The sequence below is a fragment of the Pecten maximus genome, chromosome 4 (genome assembly GCF_902652985.1).
Source record: "Pecten maximus chromosome 4, xPecMax1.1, whole genome shotgun sequence".
Classification (NCBI taxonomy): Eukaryota; Metazoa; Mollusca; class Bivalvia; order Pectinida; family Pectinidae; genus Pecten; species Pecten maximus.
Window position 1 is genome coordinate 18,070,162 of NC_047018.1, and position 8,446 is coordinate 18,078,607.

Sequence of the window (8,446 nt, forward strand, 5' to 3'; positions counted from 1 at the left end):
TTATGTGATTGATTTATATTATTGGGTCTAATAATTCGATATGATGCCAGTCTTTATGTGTACTAGTAAGTGGGGACCAAGGGAAACAAACACACTTTTGCAAAGTTTCAACGTCTCGGATATAACTAGCGACCCTAAAGTAAGCGGCCAATCTCGAGGTGAAAAATGCACAGAAAAGAAACATTGGAAACATGACATGATATGTATATATGTTGCAGTAGACCTACTCTGACAAATAGCTTTAAAATATAAGATAATCGCCTGTCAGCCATTTTGTTCATCCAGACAGTTTCAAATTCAAACAGACTTACGGATCCAGGTAAACTGAAATGAGAAATTTGGGAAAGATTAATGCTGTACTTATTGAGAAATAGCAATAAATGAAATCCAAGATGACAATGGTGACAGGCTAAAAGAAGAAAGTCAATCAATCAATCAATCAATTCTTTTATTCCTCAATTAAATGAGATTTACAAAATAAATAAAGTATTTTAAATCTTTACAATCGTTGGTTTCTACATTTTAGTTCATTGTCAATTATTAGTTAAATGTAGGAAGAGTTCATTTCATAGGATACTTTCATTTTTTTTTGGACATTTGGTTAAAGCATTTGTATGCTCTTTCCAAAAACTCTGCAGCGTCTTTCAAAAACAGTAGATACATTTCTTCGGATTCAAAGATGGTTTTGAAGGCATGACAGTTTGTACCGAATAGTATTCTCAGAAAATATTCATGAGATAGGTTATCAAGGTAAATACAAACTTCGGGTCCGTATGACGCAAGAACTTTTTCCATAAATCTCAATCTAAGGTGTTTCGTAGTATGACACTTTGACACAAAATGCAATATAGGATCAATATATAGATCCTCACAATTTTCACATTTCGATTCAATCCATGTTGGCGTAAAAGTTAGCATTTTGGCTGCGTAACGTATTGTCTGCGTACATGGCATATTCCATAATACATGTATGTATGGTGAACGGTATGTACAATGTACATCTTGAAAACGAATGAAATCTCCGTCGACGCATAATCTTTCTCTTAACAATTTATCTTCGGTGTAATTAATTGAGCGATTTACTAGTCGTTTCCACACATTTTTGGGGGGGAAATGCGTAGATTTTACGTAGTCCAGGAGATGATCCTGTAGATCATATTCAGCCAATGTTTTAACAATATCAGGTATAAATCCAGTTTGGGAAGTTGGTTCGTTCAGGTGCTGATAAAGCCGTGACAAGAATATTTGCTTCGGTAATTTATTCGACGGAAGGGCAATTAATGTATGTAGGAACAGAAGTTTCTTTTTGTCTATCTCTGCCGCGATTCTGTAGAGTCCAAGCATTGGTTCCGCTATGTCTGATCGCGTACGTTTCCTAAAACACTGTGCTCTTTTCGCAATTTCGTGCTGAAAGACATTGAGCCGTTGAATATCTTTTTGCAAAGGGTTACTCCAGAATTGTGAACCATATAACACACTAGGGAGGATGACTTTCTTATATAAATTGGCGGTTACCGTAGGCTTCGTGGATTTACAGTCCTGTCCAAACCTTGTCATAAGATTGAATGATTTTCTTCCCTTTTCACATCCGTTCGATATTGCTGCTTCGACCTTAAGATCGTTGGTTATCAGCATTCCAACATGCTTATATGAATTTTGTATCGTTAGTTTTGTTGCGTTTAAGGTCCATTCGAAATTTGTGATATTTCGTGTTTTTCCAAATATAAGAATAGCACTTTTACTCGCGTTATATTGGAACTTCCATTCTTTCGCATAGTTTTCACATACATTTAAAAGATTTTGCAAGGAAGCTGGATTTGTAGCTAGTAAGGCGAGATCATCAGCCAGTGCTGGGTTTCCACATTTAATTTCACATATTTTCGCTCCCGAATTTGTTGCTTCTAATTCCGTTAATAAGTCATTAATATATATGAGGTATAAAAATGTTGACGTCACTCCTCCTTGTCGGATTCCGGAGCGTACCGGAAACCACCGAGATCGAGTTCCATGAGTCATTACTGCACTTGATATGTCTGTGTATGCGTTGCGGATAATTTCAAATGTATGTCCTCTGATTCCAAAATCATGAACTTTTTCCAAAAGACCCGCATGCCATACCGTATCGAACGCTTTCCGGGTGTCAAGGAATGCGGCAAAGACATTGCTGTGCTTTTCTATGTTATACTTTATACATTCCCTGAGGTTAAATGCGACTGTTTCACAGCTTAACTTTTTCTGAAACCCTTGTTGTTGAATGCACAGGTTATTTTGTGTAAGTAGTAACCATTCTTGAAGTCGATTATGTAGTAGCTTTTCCATAACCTTATATAAGGCTGGCAGCAGCGAAATCGGTCTGTAGTTGTCAGGATTCTGTTTGGACTTGTTTCCTCCTTTAAATATAGGAATAATGATCCCGCGTTTCCAGGTTTTAGGAATTAAATGATTTTCTTGTATTGCATTGAAAAGTCCGTTCCGTACCTCCGTACTTCCGTACCCGGATACCTCCTTACATAATCTTTACATTTTTATCAGACACGCAAACTCGGTATAACAACGCCATTGACCATGCTACAGGAACGCCAGAGCTGTCTTAGGTGATCAAATATGATTATATTCGGTGGGTATGTCTTTATATGATGTAGTTATACCATTATATGCGGTGCTTTTTTCTTTATATTCGGTGGTTATGTCTTTATATGAGGTAGACACATCCTTATATTCGGTAGATACGTCTTTATATTCGGTAGACATAACCTTATATCCTGTAGATATGTCTTTATATTCGGTGGATATGTCTTTATATTCGGTAGATATGTCTTTATATTCGGTAGACATTTCCTTATATTCGGTAGTTATGTCCTTATATTCGGTAGTTATTTCCTTATATTCGGTATATATGTCCTTATATGCGGTGCGTTTCCTTTTATATTCGGTAGTTAAAATGAAACTTTATATTCGGTGCAAACTTTCTTATGTGCTGTGCAAACTTCCTTATATGCTGTGCAAACTTCTTTATACTATGTATGATGATGACCAAACCCGGAACTTTATGAGTGGATGAATCCTGCAACGACACCGTACAGAGAAGCGTCAACCCAGACTCCAGAATCTCCAAACAAAATCTTGCTTGAAGATTTGAAACATGGTATCTAATCATGAAATACTAGAGTTTCCTTAGCTGTATAACTATTTTGAAGAAAAGTTATTTTTCATTGTTGTTTAAAGGGGTATGGCGCATATTGGCATGTTTCGACCTAACGGTCACCGTTTTTAAAATCAAAAAAATAAATGTTAAAAACTGAGTTTTTTAATACAACCCCATAAATCTATAACAAATAAAGATTCTTATTTGCGAAAAATTTGTTTGTTCATTGCAATAGATTTTCATAAAATTACCATAAAGTTGCATCATCGGGCTATTTGCAACTTTCGAGGGAAGTTTTCCCGCATTCATATCATTTTTTTTACATAGAGCGCATCGGAAGACCAACTGTTACAATGTCTAATTTTATTCTATATACCAAAAGACAACTAAAATCCTATTCTTAAAAAGCGGTTCTCCGATGCGCTGGTATAGAAAAATTGAAAAAACATAGTTGATAAAACATTTAAATTTTAGCATTAACTAGACTGACTCTAAATGGTAACATAAACTTCACATGTTAGTCCGCATAGCTCATATGGTAGAACGATCGATTATCAACCCGAAGGTTTGGAGTTCGAATCACTAAGATGTATCTCATTAATATTTTGTTATATTTACATTTACACTACAGACCCACTATATAACTTTACCAAGCTCACTTCTCAGTTCAATGCTTAAATGTTTCTAAAAATGATAACTTTCAATTTGTCTTGGTCATATTTGAAAGATATTTTGAACATTAAACACAGATTTGATATGAAGTATTTAGTATAAAGATAGAAATGTTGAGTTAGAAAATTTTCACTTGGATACAAAAAGAGTGAAAACATAACCTATTTACTCCGTATCATTCAAAGTAAAATCTGAATGAACTGAGGGAATCACTGGGGTCACGTGATATTTTACCTGTATTTAGCCCGGACTATCGCTGTACGTGGCCTAGGTCAGAATAATCGGGAAACGACCATACTTCTTTCTAAGTCAATGAAAATGATATTAACAAGCATGATTAAATTATCTAAGCATACAGTGAGGACGTTAAGTATACCAAACTTTCCCACTAGAAAACAGACTTTGTAATTTGTTTCTTTGTGTGGAAAATGAAGCCTGTTTTTCATAACTTGTCCATTAAGCACTCACTTCTATGGCATTCCGTTAGGGCCCAATTTCCAATATCGCTACTTCGCTCCTTCGACGTAAACGCAAAGGAGCTAAAACACGATGGCGAAGGAGCGAAAATACGATGGCGAAGGAACGACGGAACTTCGCTCCTTCGCCATCGTGTTTTCGCTCCTTCGCCATCGTATTTTCGCTCCTTCGCGTTTAGGTCGAAGGAGCGAAGGAGCGATATTGGAAATTTGGCCCTAACAGAACACCATACACTTCAGATTAAAAACCTCAATGTTTATAATATACATGTAACTCAAATAATAGTCTATAAGTGAGTGATTTTGCTTCTTGTTATTTCAACCACGGACAATGTACATACTAATATGTGTCCGTGCTTCAAAAACAAAACAAAAACAAAAACAAAAACATGCATAAAACAAAAGATAATATACATAAACGTCGCAAGTTTTAATTGTAAATAGTTTATATAGTAATACGGTTGCCTTCTAGCCCTTTAGTTCTGTCTGAACCGGCTGACTAGTTAAACCAGGGGTCGCGGGTTCGATCCCGGTGGAGGTACACTGTGTACTTGCTTTTCTGTTGCATGTGGTGCCGTTGACCACTCCAAGTGAAAAAAGCTATAGGAAAATGAGAGGCTTCGTTGGGGATAAAACCTAGGTTAATGTGTGTTCGGGGCAGGTTTTAATTGTAAATAGTGTACATAGCGATACGGCCGCCTTGCTTCTAGTGTTGGTGATGGGGGGATGTCCCTTTAGCTAAGTCAGTAGAGCGGCGGACCAGTAAGCAAGGGTCGCGGGTTCGATCCCTCCGAACTTTTACGTTGTTAGTAGCATATGAAATGTGGCAGTAGAATAATGATGTCATTATGCAGTGCACATGTCATCACGGATATGATATATGTGATAATCTGGAATCCGACAATGAAAAGTGAAGACAATGCTTGTTACATCAGGACAAACAAGAATTTCAGCCGATATACGTATAGATGTAATACATTGTGTTTACATGGTTGTTTTTTTTTTTTTTTTTTGTTTTTTTTTTTAATGGGGGGTGTATAATTTACAGTCTATATGTATTGGAATAGGCCCTAATATTGGCCTAGTTTGTAGCATATTTTGCAGATACGTTGTGTCATTATTTAAGGATTAACATAAATTATTTTTTCTATTATACAGTCATAACAGAAAAAGCTGGAGTGTACTCTAAATAAACGCGCTCTTCTAAGGCTTTGCCTTAAATACTATTATTTCATGATTATATACCATGTTTCAAATCTTCAAGCAAGATTTTGTTTGGAGTTTCTGGAGTCTGGGTTGCTTTGACGCTCTCTGTACGGTGTCGTTGTAGGATTCATCCACTCATAAAGTTCCGGGTTTGGTCATCATCATACAGACGTTTGCACATAGTATAAAGAAGTTTGCACAGCATATAAGGAAGTTTGCACCGCATATAAGGAAGTTTGCACCGCATATAAGGAAGTTTGCACAGCATATAAGGAAGTTTGCACCGAATATAAAGTTTCATTTTAACTACCGAATATAAAGGGAAACGCACTGCATATAAGGACATATCTACCGAATAGAAGGAAATAACTACCGAATATAAGGACATAACTACCGAATATAAGGACATAACTACCGAATAAAAAGACATATCTACCGCATATAAAGACATATCTACCGAAAATAAGGTTATGTCTACCGAATATAAAGACATATCTACCGCATATAAAGACATATCTACCGAATATAAGGTTATGTCTACCGAATATAAAGACGTATCTACCGAATATAAGGATGTGTCTACCTCATATAAAGACATAACCACCGAATATAAAGAAAAAAGCACCGCATATAATGGTATAACTACATCATATAAAGACATAACCACCGAATATAATCATATTTGATCACCTAAGACAGCTCTGGCGTTCCATTGTATGGTACTATACTGCAGTGTAAAGACACTGATATTCATACATAGCTAACGTTACACCAATATCATTGATGCTGAGAAGCACTTTTGATTATTTGATAGACGTGCTAAAACAGAACAACAACATGTGCCGTTTTCTAAAGAAAGACATGTTAACGAACGGAGTTTGGTTTATCCAATTATTCTCCACAAGTTTGTCTCATATTCCAGTGTACCCAACGATATTCCCTACTTGGTGAAAACACGACAGAATAGGTGATAAGATAGATCCTCTGTTTTCTCAGATAGTCATAACAAGGACATTTCACCAGGAAACTGTGATACCCATGCTTGATCATGATAGTGAGATATTACGATCTGTTACAGTATTTCGTTACTAAACACTAATGGTTTTCAAGAGCGTGAGTAATAGAAAGCACACCTGTCTTTCACCTTGATGTACGTTTAAAGGTATAATAAGCCACAAAAGACTCCCTGAGTCACAGGGGTCTGAGAATTTGTTACAGTCTATGTGTATTTGGACTTTACCATATGTGTATATTACAAATGATCTGGTCCTCATGACGCCTACCCTTCTAGAACACCTGATGACGCCTACCCTTCTAGAACACTTGATGACGCCTACCCTTCTAGAACACCTGATGACGCCTTCCCTTCTAGAACACCTGATGACGCCTTCCCTTCTAGAACACCTGATGACGCCTACCCTTCTAGAACACCTGATGACGACTTCCCTTCTAGAACACCTGATGACGCCTTCCCTTCTAGAACACCTGATGACGCCTACCCTTCTAGAACACCTGATGACGCCTTCCCTTCTAGTACACCTGATGACGCCTACCCTTCTAGAACACCTAAGACGCCTACCCTTCTAGAACACCTGGTGATGCTTGTATTATATAAGAGTAAGGGCTGTTTTCCCTTATAAATACTAACCAGCTGAAGTTGCATGCCTACCTTCACCAGCATAGCAGAGAAAAGTGCGAAAAACTGAGTGGCCGGGGAGTAAACTTACCCCCCCCCCCCCCCCCCCCCCCCCCCCGGGTTTCTCGGATAGGGAACTAATGAGGACGGACCTGTTGATTGTACAGTTGTATGTTGTTTTCAGACGATCCTTGGCAGACTTTCAAAGCCCGAATTAACAGTATTATAACAGCAAAAAATGGTTAACTGAAATAAAAATTTGGGAAAATATTTATTTATTTATTTCCATACAGATCAAGAAGTTTCAATGCAGGATAATATGATATAACATTCATTTTATATCAAGACCAACTTTAATATAACAAAAAATTGCAAAAAATGTGTTACAGTAATTACATTAAAAAATATTGAGCTTTCAAAATGTCTTCAAAGCTTTTCGAACTTGATAAACCTTTATTTTCTTTTAAAGTGCAGAAAATACTATTACTTAATTTTTTTTTTATAAAATTCGAGTTAATACATATTTTGCTTCTCAAAACAGGCCATCTTATCGTGCATGGAAAATAGTCTATGTTATAATTAGCTAAGTCCGATGGGGAAAACATCATCTTAAATGAAAAAACAATGGCCTAGTCCAAATCTTACCTACGGAAATCTTGTCTATTCATTTGTAAGATTTATGCCAAACCTTGATTCTTCCTATTCAAGAGGGCCCACATGTTATGACAGCAATTCCTTCCAAAATATTAAGTAAGTGAGTAAAAATAGTATATACTTTAGTACTTCAAACATTGAAACGTTTTTTAGCCCACCATCATCAGATGGTGGGCTATTCAAATCGCCCTGCGTCCGTAGTCCGTCGTCCGTCCGTCCGTCCCTCCGTCCGTCCGTCCGTCCGTCCCTCCGTCCGTCCGTAAACAATTCTTGTTATCGCTATTTCTGAGAAAGTACTGAAGGGATCTTTCTCAAATTTCATATGTAGGTTCCCCTTGGTGCCTAGTTATGCATATTGCATTTTGGGACCGATCGGAAAACAACATGGCCGACAGGCAGCCATCTTGGATTTTGACCATTGAAGTTTGTTATCGCTATTTCTGAGAAAGTACTGAAGGGATCTTTCTCAAATTTCATATGTAGGTTCCCCTTGGTGCCTAGTTACGCATATTGCATTTTGGGACCGATCAGAAAACAAAATGGCCGACAGGCAGCCATCTTGGATTTTGACCATAGAAGTTTGTTATCGCTATTTCTGAGAAAGTACTGAAGGGAGCTTTCTCAAATTTCATATGTAGGTTTCCCTTGGTGCCTAGT